Raw genomic sequence first — 17,586 nt, 5'->3', positions numbered from 1 at the left:
AAACACATGGGAATTTCCCTTTTCAGTTCTTCTTCAGTTTGGCTTCAAATGCTATTATTCTCCACGGCCTATTTCAGGACTATTCTCCATCCGGAAACTCTTCTTATGTCATGTTACCCAATGAAAGGCTTCAGGTACCACCTATAATAGATCCTGATGCCTCTCCTATCAAGCCCTCTCCTGTGTGCTCCGAAACCACACACCTGACCCTGCAGCAAGCATTTCCACCTGCATGTTCTATAGGTAACTCCTACTCAATTTATCCAAAAGCCAAAATACTACTCCTCCCCAGATCTGCTGATCTTCCTGAATTCCCTCAGTGTACTTTCCCGCTGTCTATTCAATCACCCAAATTAAAACCCACAGTTATCTTGTCCTACTATTTCTCTCTCACTTCCCAAATCCAATTTTCACTGAATCCAGTTAATTCTACCTTGTTAATATTTGTGCTATTAACTTACTCCTCTGCATCTCCACTGACCCTACCTTAGTTTAGGCCGTTATCTGTCACCTCAAATATTGCAAAAACTGTTCACTGTCCTCCTACACCCTGCCTTGTCTTCCCTCCATCCCTTCTGACATCTATATGAGACCAGAGTGATCTTCCTAAAATGAAAACCTTATCATGACTCTTGCCTGGTTAAAATTCATATGCTGTATTATTACCAAGCGAAAAAGCCCTCGAGAACCCTTAGGATGGCATGGGGACCAATCTGTGCAGCCTGAACTTCTGCTACTGACCCCATAAGCCCATGCTACAGCTGCAGAGAATGACTTTCCATCCTCGCAATCCTCTGGTTCAACGTTCCCTTGGCCTGAACCTCTTTTCCTGCAATTTTTGCCTCGGTCATGCCAAAGCCTTCTTCAAGTTTAAGGACATAAAGTCTAAAACACCTAATACAATGCCTGACACATAGGGAGGAGTTACAATGGGGAGAGAGGCTTAGGCCTCTTCATTCTGTCTCAGTGACTCCCATCTGCTTCGAGGTAAAGCTGAAATTACTTCACCTGTCTACAAGACTCTTCCTAATTTGGCCTCTGCCTACCTCCTGGGTTTCACAGCTTGCCACCACCCTCCACCCTTGTGGGCCATACCTGCAGATCCCACACTCACTCTGTAAGTTTGGACTCCTGGCTTTTCTCAAACAGATCCTCCTAACGAAATGCCCATCCTGTCTGATCCTGTCTCCTCACTGTTCTCAGCCCTTCCCATACACTTTTCCCTACCACTGCCCCCTTCCACACTCTCCTCCCCGTCCCTTAAAACTCTGACCACTACCTCCCTTCTATACCCTCTGTGCCCCTGGCCTTCCTCCAGTCAAAGCAACCTCAAAAACACACTGTCTTCATGGAAGTTCACGTAAGAGATAAAGTCTTAGCATCCTGAAGGCAGGGGCACTGCCTTATCCATCTGTAAGTCTTCACAGCACCTGCTACACAGAAATTAAACTAAATGACCTGCACTTTTACTTATTTTCTCTACATACACTAACAAAAACTTCTATTAGAGATTTTCTTCCAGAAAAGAAAGAACATACTTCTGGGTTACATTTTGGGCCCAATCCCTCCTTGTAAAAAAACCGTAATTAAAGTTAATATGCACTTTCTGATACCACTTCTATTTTTCTAAATCAAGGGAGAAATGATCCCTGGAAGACCTGAAAAGATAAATACTATTTTAAAAACATAATAAATTATCTCTCGCAGCTTTGAGATACTGTTTAAAGAATTACTTCCCAGCGGCTCCTGTTAAGCTAGCCCACCTCACTTCCTTTTACGGGTCACTCTGAAAGGTGTAAGCCCCTCTGCTAACTTCCTTCCTGCCAGCACCATCTGCTGAAACAGCTGACAGCAATTAACTCGTCCTCAGGAAGACACTCAGAAAGGAGTTACCAAGCGGCCAAGCAAGTTCGGAAGGCGGAAAATGGATTACCTTTCTCATTTCCACACAACAAGACTCCGTGACCAGCGAACCGCCCGTGGCCGGCGCCTTCCGGAGAACCTGAGCGCCTCTCCGCCGAGCACCTGCACCGCCACCGGGGCCGCAGGGCTGGGACCCGCCCGCTCCAGCCGCACAACCCGCGGTGACCGGCTCCTGACCCGGCGCGTCCACGTGAACGCGGCGTCCAAATCGCAGCACTTTCACCCGCACGGTCAAAACCGCTCGAGATAATACTTGATCACCTTCGAGCACTCAACCAGGCCTTAGGGGAAGATGCTCTGCTTGCTCAGGGCGGAGGCTCTGGAATCACGACTCACAAACCCGAGGGGCGTGAGGACTTGAGGGAGGCTCGGGTGTGGGCTATGCGGGGAAAACTGTTTCACTCTCACGACGGTTAAGACAAGAAATAAACAAACAAAAAAAACCGAAAGCCACCCCACAGCTGACCTCCACAAGAGCCTGTGGGCACAAGCCCACCTGACGAGGAGTTCTGAGAATTCCCAGCTCGGACCTGCCGGCGCACCAGAGCACCCCCGCGCCCACCAGCCTCCCTCCGCGCCGGGCGCGCACCGGGGACCCTCTAGCATCCCGGCCGCGGTTACGTAAAAGCCTAAGCCCCTCTCCGCCATCCGAGGCCCGGGCCCCGGGGAAGGGCCGGGCTTCCACCCTCCCTGCCCAGACCCAAGAGCCTCGACCGGCGAGCGGAGGAATGGGCTGCGCGGGCCGGAGCCGCGGACCAGCGCCCGGCCCCGCCGCCCCGGCAGCCACGCCCCCGCCCCGCCACCCGGCCGCGAGAGCCCGGCCCGCTGCCTGACAGACGCCGCGGGGAGGCGTGAGGACGGCTGCAGGCACCGGGCCCCGCCGCGACCGCCGCCCGCCACTGACCTGCGCCGCCGCCGCCGCCGCGCGACCGCCAGCCGCCGCAGCCGCCGCCTCCTTGCTCTCACGCTGCTGCCGCCGCGGCCGCCTCCTGCGCTGCGCCCCCGGCCGGCCTCGGGCGCCCCATTCCCACCCCGCCCCAGCCTCCGCCTGTTTACAATGATTGGGACAGAACCGGGTGAGCCGGCCCACCGCGCACGCGCACTCCTTCCTCCCGCCGCCACCAGCTTCCCGGCTCCTCCTCCCAGCGCTGACGTCCGGGGCCGTGAGGGCAGGCGCCCCGTGACCCCCGCGCGAGGCACGCTGGGAATAGCAGTCTTCGGAAACCCAGTGCCCAGTCCTCAGGCGGCCCGCCGCGGGAGGCGCACTACAACATCCAGGAAGCATCACGCCTGCCCGGCCCAGGGGCCCGCGGGGGAGACCCGGGAGCGCGCGAGAGAACGCGACGCGCCAGAGAGCCGCCGGCGCCTGCGCAGTTCCAGGTGGTGAGGCACCTGGTGGTCGCGTACCTATCCAGCGAGGGCTCCGCGAGGACTGCTGCGGGCAGAGCCGGCCGAACTCCGGAGAAGGGCAGGAGTTGTCCTGCCCACGCTCCGCACAGCCTGTTCCCTAACTCCCGAGGCGCAGACCGTCTTCACCGCGGGCTTCAGCCCCAACCAGTTAAACCGGCCCGGAGGCCGGCCCAGCAGCCACGGGGTGGGGCTCATCCCGGGCTGGGTGGGGAGTCTGGCTTGGGGTGGGGACTTTTGCTGGGGATTTGGACAAAGGAAGCGCCCCGGGCTTCCAAAGAGGAACCTCCTAGGATTTCGTGTCGGCCTTTGCTTCAGCGTTCCTTAAACGGGGGCCGACGAGCGCCTCCCTCGATCCTTGCACCTTGTACCGAGGAGCTCTTGAGTCAGAGCTGCCCTTCGCTCGGCAGGCGTGCACACAGAACTGGATCTGAAGGAAGATGGAAGTAACTGCATTTCCTCCAGAAACCCTTCACAAAGGCTTCAGGAATTGTCCTGCAAATGTTCTTGTCTTATAAAGTTTGACAGTTGACTTGGGAGATGTCTCCTGTCCATCGAATTCTCCAAGGAAGAATGTTGGAGTGGGTTGTCATTCCTTTCCAGGGGATATTCCCGACCCGGGGATCCGACCCCGGTCTCCCGCATTGCAGGCAGATTCTTTACCATCTGTGCCACCGGGGAAGCCCCTAGATTGGGGATAGATGGCCTTTCCCAGTCACCTCCATTACTGCCTGTGCTCCTCTTCCTACAACTTCATTACATGTTTAGACTGACCTCTGTGATCCACCCTACCCTGTTCCAAATCAGCCCGCCTCAAGTCTGATGGTAGAGCTCTCCCTTGTACCTTGCATTTCCCACTCGAAAGTTGAGCCCTTTTGGCTTGATACCCAGGAAGGGCCCACAACTGGCCCACAACAGACCAAGACGGTCTGCTGTAGCCATTGTATTCTGACTTTTTGAAAAGCTTTCTTATTGCCCGTCTGGCAACAGAACGGTGTCCTCTGTCCACTGGGATGGGCATGTTATCTTGCCAATTACAGTACTCTGGCAACTTTGATTGGGTCACGGAATGGGCACTGACCACGTTGGCTATTGAACCCTTGTTGGAAGTTGCTATATGGACACACAAAAGGGAGGAAAGATAGCATCTTATTGATGGTCATGTTATTCACAAAGAGGCCTTTCTCAACTTCACTGGTAGTCCAGTGGTTAAGAACCTACCTGCTAATGCAGGGGACACATTTTAAATCCCTGGTTGGGAAAGATCCCACATGAGTCGGCAACCCCATGCACCAGAACTATACCCCTATGCCTAGAGCCTGTGCTTCACAGCAACAAGAGAAAACAATGCAATGAGAAGCCTGTGGACCTCACGGAAGACTAGTCTCCACTTGCTGCAACTAGAGGAAGCACACACATAGCAACAAAGACCCAGCACGGCCATAAGTAAATAATTTTTTTTTTTTTTAAAGAGGCATTTTTGCAGCAGCAATGAAGGAGGCTAAAACAAGTGGGGGGTTGGGGAACAGAGGGAGAGAAACCAGGAGCTGGCGCTACGCAGACTGGCTTCAGCTTCAGAAGCCATGGTTTGTATAGCTCTTTTGAAGTGCTTTGCGTATGTGAACCTAGCTGGGTGAGCCAATGCAATTACTCTGTGGTTATGGAACACATTTGTTGATTGCCTCTTGAGAGTCATTCCTTCCATTTAAGCCATGCAGCATAATCATTCCCTTTGGTGGCTGAGCCTTTCAGAGGTGGTAACCCAATCAGAACCTGACAAGACCCAATGGGATGTGGGTTGGGGCTTCTAGTAAACTGCGGCATCCTTGCTCTTCTGGCAGGGTGTACATTTGTGAAGTCTGGACAGGTGGCAGCTATTTTGCTCCTACAAAAAAGAAAATCTGGAGGGAAAAGGTTTAGGTGAAAAGGCAACAATCGGGCCTGAAGATGAGGTCAGTACTGTCAAATGTGCCCGCCCTGTTGCATCATCAGATCTGCACTGTCAAACCTCACCTCTTTGACCTGTCTCATGGACAGTCCTATAGACTGTTTAGAATTTACTGTGTTGATTCAACAAGTTTACATTGGGGAGTTTTCTGTAACTCAAAATTCTAAAAGTCCTAACTGGTTCTGTTGGATTTCTTATACATAATGTTGAAAGGCCCTGACTAACACAAGAGAAACTGTGGAATAGACTTTCAGCTATGGTTATATGTTACAGTCAACAATTCCTCTGCACACAAAGCAAGTATAACTTGGACAATATTGTGAAACACAACCATTTCAGGGCATTGGAAATCAAACACAGACAATTTGAGAATCAGCTATTCTTGAAAAACTGCTAAAAGATTCTAGTAGGAAGAGTAGATATCTGTAACCTTGCCCAAGGCTGCCATGTTGCCCCAGAACTGAAATTTTACTTGTGTAGGTGGGGCTAGCCAAGAAAACTAGCAGCTTTGCTCCCAGAGGGGATGGACTCGATTTGCCGTGGGAGGTCAAAACCCATGGCTTTGATGGCTGAAGGGAATATATAATAGTGCATCTGTTATGGAAGATAGCATGGTGGTTCCTCAAAATACTAAACATAGAACTACCACTTGATCCAGCAATTCCACTTCTGAGTACATACCCCAAAGAAATGAAACCAGAGAGAGAGAGAGATTTGTAAATCCATATTTGAGGTATTATTTGCAATAGCTGAAAGGTAGGGGGCTTCCCTGGTGGCTCAGAGGGTAAAGCATCTGCCTGCAATGTGGGAGACCCGGGTTCAATCCCTGAGTCAGGAAGATCCTCTGGAGAAGGAAATGGCAACCCACTCCAGTACTCTTGGGCAAATCCCATTGACGGAGAAGCCTGGTAGGCAACAGTCCATGGGATTGCAAAGAGACACAACTGAGCGACTTCACTCAAAGGTGGAAGCAACTCAAGTGTCCATTAAGGGATGAATGGGTAAACAAAATATGCTGCATACATAAAGTGAACCACTATATAGCCTTTAAAAGGAAGTAAATTCTTTTTTTAAAAATTTATACTTCTATTTTATTCACTCTAGCAACAGTGTTATGAGATAAGCACTATATTACTTAGTGGTATTAGTTGGAAATGGATAGTAAGAATTAAAAGGAAGGAAATTCTTAACAAATGTAAAACAAAAATCATGAGAGCTGAAAGGAGAAATTGACCATTTGCAGTTGAAGATTTAATCTTGGCCATTGATCACACAAGATAAAGTCAACAAGGGTATAGAAAATCTGACTTACACCATCAAACATCAACCAACTTGTAATACTTCACAACTATAGAAAACCATCCAACAGCATCAGAATACACATTCTTTTCAAGTGCAAATGACACTCCAGAATAGACCATATGGTGGTCACTAAACGCATGTCAACAAATTGAAAAGGATTAAGAACATACAGAATATGTTCTCCTTCTACAAGGAGAAATTAAATTAGCCACAGAAAGAAAGCTGAGAGATTTCCAAATAGTTAGAAATTAATCTATTTCTAAATAAGATATGGGCCAAAGAAGAAATCACAGGGAAAATTAGAAAATATCTAATTTTAATTTAGTTAGAAAATATCTAATTAATTGAATTAAAAACATCAAATATAAAGGAATCAGATTTAATTGCCTCTAAAAATGTGTTTGGGCTTCCCTGGTGGCTGAGCGGTAAAGACTCCGCCTGCAATCCAGGAGTCACAGGAGACATGGGGTTCAATCCCTGGGTCGGGAAGATCCTCTGAAGGAGGGCATGGCAACCCCACTCCAGTATTCTTGTTTGGAGAATCCCATGGGCAGAGGAGTTTGGAGTGCTACAGTCCATAGGGTCACAAAGAGTTGGATACAACTGAAGTGACATGGCATGCTAAAGTGTGCTTAGAGGGAAATTAATAGCCTTTTAAAAACTTACATTAGAAGGAAGACTTAAGTTACCAGCTTATATTCCTACTAAGCTCCCCCTCAAGAAAGTAGCAAAAAAGGAGTGAATCAAGCCTAAATTAAATAGAAGCAAGGAAATAGTGAAGATCAGAATAGAAATCAATGAATTAAAAAAGTAAGAAAATAGAGAAAAGGACCCAAATGCTGATTCTTTGAAAGATCAAATTGATAAACCATTAGCTGCACTGATGGAAAAAAAGATAATACAGACACAAATTATAGAAATGAAAATAAGGATTATAAAGTATTATGAGCATCATAACTCCAATAATTTTTTTTATCAATGATATTTTACTCTTCTACTCATTTTTGGCCTCGAACAAAACTTACAAAGTTTATTTTGTATATATTTTTTTCTACTAGTCATATAGTGTATGGAAGACTAATAGCTGTATTAATTCTGTTGCTTAACTACAAAAAACTATAAGCAACTCTTTTCAGATATTCATTACACTACAAAATTCTCTTCTCAAGCTCAAAATGCTTCATTTGATATCTCTACTGTTTTTAATATCTTTATTTGCTGCTATAACTCCAATAATTTTTAAAGTAGATGAAAATGGAGGCATTCCTACAGAGAACTAATTACCAAACCAAAAAAAAAAAAAATTTGAAAATCTGAACAACTATATATCTATATATCAAGGTAAAAAAAAAATTGAATCACTAAATACAAATATCACCACAAAGAAAAAAAAGCAAAAGTGTTAGTCACTCAGTCATGTCTGACTCTTTGTGACCGCATGGACTGTATCCTGCCAGGCACCTCTGTCCAAGGGATTTCCCAGACAAAAATACTGGAGTGGGTTGCCATGCCCTTCTCCAGGGGATCTTCCCAACCAGGGATCTAACCCACATCTCCTGCATCCCAGGTGGGTTCTTTACTGCTGAGCCACCAGGGAAGCCTACTACAAAGAAAAGCCAGGTCCAAATGTCTTCACAGATGAATTCTATCAATATTTTAAGAGGGGAGGAACCCTCAACCTAATAATAACTTTATAGAAAATAGAGAATTAAGGAACATTTCCCAATTTATTTTAGGAGGCCAAATCACCCTGGTACCAAAACCAAGAACATCCTAAGAAAATACAGAAGTACAGACTGAAATCCTTCATGAATTATACATCTTAAAAGGGTTGATTTTATGGTATGTGAACTGCATCTCAATAATGCCATTATATTTTTTTAAGATATGAGAGTTCAATGAAATATCCTAAAGAAAAACCCTACCTTTCAATGAACAGAGTGGAAGAATCCAGTGCCTATTGTCTGTATCCTCAGGAGTGGCACTAAGGTCTTGATTCCTAAACAGTTCACTGGGTCATAGCACTGTTACATGATTGAAATGGTCTACTTGTATATATTTAAAATGTATGGTAAAGCAGAGACATTACTTTGCCAATAAAGGTCCGTCTAATAAAAGCTATGGTTTTTCCAGTAGTCACGTATGGATGTGAGAGTCAGACTATAAAGAAAGCTGAGCACCAAAGAATTGATGCTTTTGAACTGTGGTGTTGGAGAAGACTCTCGAGAGTCCCTTGGACTGCAAGGAGATCCAACCAGTCCATCCTAAAGGAGATCAGTTCTGAGTGTTCATTGGAAGGACTGATGTTGAAGCTGAAACTCCAATACTTTGGCCACCTGATGCGAAGAGCTGACTGATTGGAAAAGACCCTGATGCTGGGAAAGATTGAAGGTGGGAGGAGAAGGGGAAGACAGAGGATGAGATGGTTGGATGGCATCACTGACTCAATGGATATGAGTTTGAACTCCGGGAGATGGTTATAGATAAGGAAGCCTGGAGTGCTGCAGTCCATGGGGTTGCAAAGAGTTGAACACAACTGAGTGACTGAACTGAACTGAACAAAATAAGCATCAGAACTGTATGAGTTCAGTTTTGCTCTTTGCAGCAATTTGCCCCACAACTTAATGGCTTTAAAGTTTTCAGCTCTTGCGACTGTAGTCAGCTGATGTGTTAAGTGGAGGTGGGCTCACTTGGAGCAGCTGCAATGGCTAAGCCTCTCTTACAGGCTCTTGGCTTCCCACGGAGGCTGCATTCTCAGGGCACGAGCACTTTTCAAATGTTTGCATATTGTCTATTAATGGGATACTGGCCAAAGCAAGTCACATGCCAAGTCCCAGACTCAAGGGATGGAGAATAGATTCCGCCCCCAGATGGGAGACAATGGAAAGAATTTGTGCCATTTATTTGCAAACTATGACAAGAACTCTCGAATCTTCTTGGCTCCTAAGGAATGATTTTATATCCTCCAAGAATCTGTGATAAGTCAGTGTGATTGACACCTTTGCTAAACCAGCTGCCTCTCAGGTTTGGCTAACACTGTGGAAGTAAGTACAGGAGCAAAAATTAAGCATGTTCACCATTCTACTCATGACTGGTAGAGTGCCTGGCACATAATAGATGCTTAATAAATTTTTGTGCAATGAGTCTGTTAAATTCTTTCAGTAGCAAGTGATAGAAATTCAATTCAAATTTGCTTAAACAAAAAAGAATTTATTCACACACATAAGCAAGAAGTCCAAGATACTGACTCCCCACACAGCTGGCTTTAGGGCTTCAAATGCATCTTGAGGACTGTCCCTTACCATCTTTTGGTTCTCCTTTATGTTGGATTCATTTTCTGACAGCCTCTCTCCATGTGATAGCAGACACACCACTAAGTTTATATTCTTGGATAGTATCTACCCTATAACTGTATATATCTTCTGTGTATGGATAATGGATAAAAGTAAAAATGAAATTTTAGAAAATGTCATAGAAGGTTATCACATACTTTTAGATGCTGAGATTTATCTAAGAGTTAATGTGATCATTTAGGTCTGATCCACTATATGACTGAGCCTAGGCCAGGGCTATTCACAGGTGTGCCATGTAATGAGCCAGAACTGCCTTGCCTTTCCTGTACCTTCTATTTTCTGAAAAATTGGTGATTGCTTTTTTACTTTTTTGATTATTTAGTTTTCAATGTACTTACAAGTAATTTCTTCCGAGTTGTGTGTTCTGTGTATGTAAACACCCCGGATGTTTGTTACTTCTTGAGATGTCTCTCCAGGAACTTGTGAGCTGCTCATCTCCGTGACTTGCTCTCTATAGGCCTCTGCCGTTCCTCTTCAGGCATTCCTTCACCGGCATCCCAGGCTTCCCCTTTGTCTTGCTATATTGGATCCTTCATTAGTTTCTAGGGCTGCTATGACCAAGCACCACAGACTGGGTGGCGTGAACAGCAGCACATTAGTTTCTCACAGTCGTGAAGGCTAGAAGTCAGAGATCAGGGTGTGGGCAGGGTTGGTTCTCCTGAGGCGTGTAACAGCCATCTCCTCCCTGTGTCCTCACGTGATTGTCCCTCTGTACGTGTCTGTCCCCTCTTCTAATCAGGACACCAATCATGCTGGATTAGGTCCCACCCATGTGACCTCATTTTCCTTTGATTACCTCCTTAAAGGCCCTACTTCCAGATACAATCATATTCTGAGCTCCTGGGGATTAGGAGGTCAACATCTGAATTCAGCCCATAACCAACCCTTCTTTCCTGGTCTTACTCTTTCTTAGTTTACTCTTTGCTTTCCACAGAGCACACCCTCCAGTAGCCTTTAGAGAATGGATGTGTGGAGATTCACTTTTTGGAGACCTTGCATATCTTAAAGTATCTTTTTTCTGTGCTGACAATTAACTGACTTGGTTGGAACAGGTCTACCTCAGATATTGACAAGTTAGCTGCTGTCTTCCCACTGTCTAGTGTTACTATGAAAAAACTCAATGCTTTTTAAATCTCAGATCCTTGTTTAAAAAAAAATACTTTAACTTCCCCCTTCTTTAAGGAAAAAATGTTTTAAAATTCTCCATTTTGTCCCTGTTTTTATAAAATCGAGCTAGGATTAGCTTTATTCTTTGTGTGGGTGAGGTGCCTAATGGGCCCTTTCAACCTGAGGACTTGTGCACTTCAGTTGTGCAGCATTTTCTGTATTTATTTCATGATTTTCCTCCCGCGCTGTTCTATTCTTTATTTTTGTAACTCCTGTCATTTCTATCAAGTCTTCATACTTCTCTGCTTTTATGGTCTTACTTCCTATTTGTTATCTCTTTGTCTTTATACTTAAATTCTGGGAAACCTCTCCAACTATGTTTTCAACCTATTTATTGAGCTTTTCATTTCTGGTTTCATACTTTTAATTTCCAAGGGCTCTTTTTTGTTTTGCCTTTTCTGTTATTGTTTTTCTCTTAATTATTTATATGGCATCCTATTCTATTCTTATGCAATAGCCTGTCTTATCTTCCAGAGGCTAGGGAAAGTATGTATGTTCCTTGCATAATCTATGGCTATTCTTCAGATTGTGATTTTTTAGTTTTGTGGCTGTTGTTTGTGTTTGTTTTGGTCTCTGACTTTCATATGAGAGGTTTTTCTCAAATGCTCAGTGATTCTTGGCTGTCCAAGTACTTTTCAAAGTGTAGAACTAAGCTACAATGAGGTATCACCTCACACCAGTCAGAATGGCCATCATCAAAAAATCTACAAACACTGCTGGAGACGGTGTGTAGAGGAGAACCTTCTTATACTGTTGGTGGGAATTAAATTGATACAGCTACTACGGAGAACAGCATGGAGGTTCCTCAAAAAACTAAAAATAGAGTTGCCATAGACCCAGAAACCCCACTCCTGGATATATATCTGGACAAAACTATAATTAAAAAAGATACATGCACCCCTATGTTCACAGAAGCTTTATTCACAATAGCCCAGATGTGGAAGCAATCTAAATATCCACCAACAGAGGAATGGATAAAGAAGATGTGGTACACATATACGATGGAATATTATTCAGCCATAAAAACACAAAGTAATGCCACTTGTAGCAACATGAATGCAACTAGAGATTATCATACTAAGTGAAGTAAATCAAAGAAAAAGTCAAATACCACATGACGTTACTTACATGTGGAATCTAAAATACGACACAAATCAACTTACCTACAAAACAAAAACAGACTCACAGACAGAGAACAGATTGTGGTTGCCAAGGAGGAAGAGGCTAGGGGAGGGAAGGTTTTGAAGTTTGGGATTAGCAGATGCAAACTAGTACATATAGGATAGATAAACAACAAGGTCGTACTGTATGGCACAGGAACTATATTCAATATCCTGTGGCAAACCATAATGGAAAAGAAGATGAAAAAGGCTATAATATATAAAACTGAGTCACTTTGTTGTGCAAAAGAAATACAACATTGTAAATCAACTATACTTTGATAAAATTAAAATATATGTGTATATATATGTATTTAAAAAAAGAACTCCCGTCGAGTTTTCTCCAGTTACCTAAGCAACCTCTCAACTCCAAGACCATGGCATATGTATGACCTCCATGTGACTGAGGGGGGTGACCTTTCCCCACAGACTCTGAATTAGTGACTAATTGTACTGTTGTCCATGACTCTAACTTGTCCACAAGGATACACGAAATACAATCTCAAACTGCAGGATTCTGTTACACAAGGAGTGGGTATAATGAGATGATTTAATGGGACACAGTATTTTTTTTTAATTTGATAAAACTGAGTTTGAAGGTTGTCAGTTTTCCGGTGGGGGGGAAGGGGCGATGTTACATGTTTGTCAGAGCTACCCAACCCTGCTGCCCTGTGGTCATGCAGAGACACCATCTCAGCAACGGAGTGTGGCTGCTCCTCTTCCCCCCAAAACCTTTATTTAAAAAAAAACAAATGAAGGACTGGATTTGGCCCCTGGGCCATGCTCTGCTGACCTCTGCTCTGTGAACTAGTTGATCACAATTAGATCATTTGCATAAACACTCCTGATGCTAACTACAAGGTTGTTCTGGCACTTGTCTAAAATAGCAGGCGCCAGGCACCGCAGTGGGCCCAAAAGATAGAGAATCTGGCCGGAGCAGGGATCTGTCACCACCTACTTACAGGTGACCTTGGGCAAGTTGCTGAACCTCTCCTTGCTCTTTGCTCTGGCTGACTGGACAGAGCCTGGAATAGCTGAAACTGCACAAGGTAGTTTCATGGTGCATTAGACTTTCTGGTTCACTGATCCATCTGGGGTTCTGGCTTTTGTTCCAGCCACACAGATATGCCATTTGTGACTCAACCAAACACCTTCACTTCAGCTCCTAGTCCTTTGGAAGCTCTTAGTAGCTTAGCTTTCAGGTTGCGGTCCCTCCTTCCCCCTCTTCCTCCCACTCTTTCTCTTCTTCCCTCTCTTCCTTCCTTCCAGCAGAGCTTCCCAAACAGGAGGAGAGAGCTCAGGCTTATTCATAAATGCAGCATCTCAATACTGTTGAATTCAGGGATGCTGATGGAGGCATGCCTTTAAGGACAGAAAATCGAGTTTTCAAGTAAAGGAATTCCATTTTTTCACTGAGGTTGCAACAGAAAAGGAAAGATCCTTGACCAAAACAAAGCTTTGAAGTTTGCCATCAAAAGGACGTTCTTCTTGTGGTTGTTGAAAAGCTTTTAGAGCTACACAGGCTTTTAAAAGTAAGGTGGGTTACCATTTCCCTGGGAAGGTAATGTGTGGGTCTAATTACAACAAAGAAGCATCAGTTGAAACAATCTCTATAGAATCTGAATGAAATGGCGGGGGTGGGGGGTCTTTCTGCTAAATAAAGAATGAGAAATGTCCCTCTAGTGAATATTTAAGAGTTCCTTTGTTAAATATTTTACTTTGCAGGTTTCTAGAAGCTGAAGCAGTAGCTAAAAAAAACTCTCATCCTCTTGGTGGGACTGTAAATGAGGCAGTCTTCTGAGAGAGAAATTGAGAACATCTAACAAAATGTAAAGTGTACATAAACTGTGATCCGGAAACTTATTCCAAGGTTGTAAGATGACAAGTGTGGCATGCATACATGTTACTATTTTTAATAACACTGGAAAAACTAAAGACCCATCAACAATGGATTGTTTAATTCAATTATGACATTCATTTCAGTAGAATATTACGTATTTTTTAAAAGTCTATGTATCTTTATATTTTGGCATGAAAGATGTCCATGACATTCAACAAACAGCAAACTTAGTTATCTGGACGAAATATGTATGACAACAACCTGTCAATGTGATGTCATTAGGTATGATTCTCTAGAATAGGATATTCTGATTAGTCTGATTAGACTGATTAAAGTGGCCTGATTAGTCAAGCTCTAGAAAGAGTATGAATGAAAAAAATTAAGGAACAAGTAGTCATTACACTATTGACACTTATCTAATTATAACACATATTTGACTCTCCAACCTAAAGCAGCATTTCTAAAGAATTTGTTTATTGGTAAACAAAAATAAAGTAAAATTATGAAAAACTTTTGAAAAATTATTAGATGTTAAAAACATGTACTTTTGAAAGCCTAGCAGGGAAATACCTGGAAATCATGTTTTAGTAGGCTAATATTTAAAATCTCTAATATCAAGCATACAAACAATTAAGGTGGCTCTCAAGAAGCAATTGCTGCTGCTGCTAAGTCGCTTCGGTCGTGTCCGACTCTGTGCGACCCCATAGACGGCAGGCCACCAGGCTCCCTCATCCCTGGGATTCTCCAGCAAGAACACTGGAGTGGGTTGCCATTTCCTTCTCCAATGCATGACAGTGAAAAGTGAAAGTGAAGTCATTCAGTCGTGTCCCGACTCAGTGTGACCCCATGGACTGCAGCCTACCAGGGATTTTCCAGGCAAGAGTACTGGAATGGGGTGCCATTGCCTTCTCTCCCTCAAGAAGCAGATCTCAACAAAAAATCAGGATATGCAATGTCAATATAAATTTTTAAAATTCATTTTATGCTGTTTTAATATTTATTATTTTCCTAAAGTTGCTTAACATGTGTTTTCTCCCTTGTCCCTTGGTTTGATCTCTGTGCTGTCCAAGGAACACTCAAGAGTTTTCTCCAGCACCACAGTTCAAAAGGATCAATTCTTCAGCCTTTTTTGTGGTCCAACTCTCACATCCATACATGACTATTAGGAAAACCATACCTTTGACTATATAGACCTTTGTTGGCACTTAGCTGTATGTAGAATTAAATTGTACTAGATGGAGAGGACTTTGACATAGGGCCTGCTGTATAGTAATAGCATCTTCGTTGCTTGTCTCTCGTGGCCTCAAAGTATTGGAGCTTCAGCTTCAGCATCAGTCCTTCCAATGAATATTCAGGACTGATTTCCTTTCGATTGACTGGTTTCATCTTTTTGCAGTCCAAGGGACTCTCAAGAGTCTTCTCCAACACCACAGTTCAAATCAAGGCCAACTGTACTTCCATAAGATAAAATTAAAAAAAATAAGCCAAAGCAGCTGTCTTAAATTTTTGCAGTTTTTGGTTAGAAAACATCAGTAGGTTTATTTTTATGACTTTTCTGTTTAGTTTCAAATTATGTTCTTATTCTTTCAGAAATCATATATTGTAAATAGAAGACTTTTTTCCTCCATAAATGAAAAGCCAAGTTGGATTTTTTTAAACTGTGTTTTCTCTTTTAACACTGATTTTTGAAGAATTAGAGATAGTTTGATTTGCTGCATAAGAATTGTGGTCAGATAAATACGTCATAGATCTAGGCGAAAATGTTTGTATATTTTCTTCAGAGAAATGTACATTTAAGGACTTTGCCCATTTTTAACCAGGTTTTTCATTTTTGTTATTAAGTTTTAGGAATTCTCTATAGGTTCTGGGGGGCTCCCATTCAGTGGGTTTCCTGTTTTGTTGTTATTCAGTCACCAAGTAGTGTCTGACTCTTCATGACCCCATGGACTGCAGCACGCCAGGCTCTCCTGTCCATCACCATCTGGAGTTTGCCTAAGTTCATGGCCGTTGCATTAGTGATGCCATCCAACCATCTCATCCTCTGTTGCCCTGTACAAAACAGCAAACCTACTGAATGGGAGAGAATATTTGCAAATCACACATCTGATAAGGGATTCATTTCCAGAAGGTAAATGACACAGAAGTAAGGATAAAAGCCTGAGGACTTAATAGTCCTCTCAAAGAGTCCTCTTAGAAGCTGGTACAGAGCGAGCTCAGCCAGTCAGTGCACCGCCTAAGCATTTGATGGCTCTCAAACCTGTTTTAAGGCTGAAATTTTAAAAAAGCAGATACTGAGCTATTTTTTAAAATTGAAATAGAAACAGTGGCCATTCTATCTTCTAACAGAGTAAATCTTCTGAACTCTCAGTTGGGAAGCACTGCCTACTACAACGAATCTGATTTATGATGTCTTTGCTTTGACATAATCCAGGACTCGCTAGGTGCCCTCCTCAGAGTGGGAGATGCTGTAGAATTTTCAGGCTTCACTTGTTCCCCCATCAGTTCCTCCCTCTCAGACTCTGTGAGCTGAGCCATTCACAGGAGTCCTCTGTCACCTCCACATGGGTGAGAACTTGGAAATACAATTTTAGAATTTGAAGATGACATCAGGGCTTCTCTGGTGGCTCAGAGGTAAAGAACCCAACTGCCAATTCGGGAGACATGGGTTCGATCCCTGGTCCGGGAAGATCCCAAGTGCCACAGAGCAACAAAGCCCATGTGTCACAACTATTGAGCCTGTGCTCTGCAACGGGAGAAGCCACTGAAATGAGAAGCCGGTACACTGCAATTAGAGAAAAACCCATGCAGCCACAAAGACCCAACACAGCCAAAAATAAATAAATAAAATTATTTTAAAAATGATATCGGCATATTTGCCAAAAGAATTACAGTCTGTGAAATCCCCTTTCTAACCTGAGGAAGATTCAGACCTTGAGTGTCAGTCTCTGGCTCAGGGGTCTCCCTGACAGCTCAGCAGTTGTTAGAACAAGTGGAATCTGAGGCTGGGGAGCAGCACAGCCCTGGAGAAGCTCCAAGCGGGAGCCAGGACCTCAGATGAACATTGGCCCTGCCCTGAGCCCCACACTCAACCATGGTGTGTCCAGTTAATAAAGTACATGAAAAAAAATAAAATAAAAAAAAAAATAAACGTACATGAGCTAACTAGGAAGGAGATTCTGTGCTGGTCTTACGAAAAACAAAGCACCAGGTAGCATTACTCTTGTGGCTGTTTGAAAGTTCTGTGAGAGAAAAGCCCAGCTGTGTTCTTGGGACAATTAATTATAAGATGTGATTTCAAAGGCTGTAATTCTATTTCAAGAATCCTGCTGATCGCCAGCATTCGGAAAACACTCTCCACCATGCCTGTTTCACAAAGATCACTTTGACATGTTTTGCTTGGGGAATTTCTTTCTTGCCAACACTTATAAAAGCATTAAACTGGGTGAAACTGCCACTCTAAACATTTGAAGTTTGTCTTTGATTCAG

At 43.8% G+C, this 17,586-nt stretch overlaps 1 protein-coding gene across 1 annotated transcript in view; it reads right to left on the bottom strand.

Annotated features, from left to right (window-relative positions):
• The window catches only part of RALBP1 (ralA binding protein 1), a 41,472-nt gene extending 38,467 nt beyond the window's left edge, over positions 1–3,005 (bottom strand). The window contains exon 1 of the mRNA XM_043889683.1: positions 2,828–3,005. The gene's annotated coding sequence lies outside the window, so the exon portion shown is untranslated. The remainder of the gene's footprint in view (positions 1–2,827) is intronic.
• Positions 3,006–17,586: the final 14,581 nt, after the last annotated feature.

This window comes from Cervus elaphus, chromosome 27 (genome assembly GCF_910594005.1).
Source record: "Cervus elaphus chromosome 27, mCerEla1.1, whole genome shotgun sequence".
Taxonomy (NCBI): domain Eukaryota; kingdom Metazoa; phylum Chordata; class Mammalia; order Artiodactyla; family Cervidae; genus Cervus; species Cervus elaphus.
This window is presented reverse-complemented; position numbering and strand designations above follow the sequence as displayed.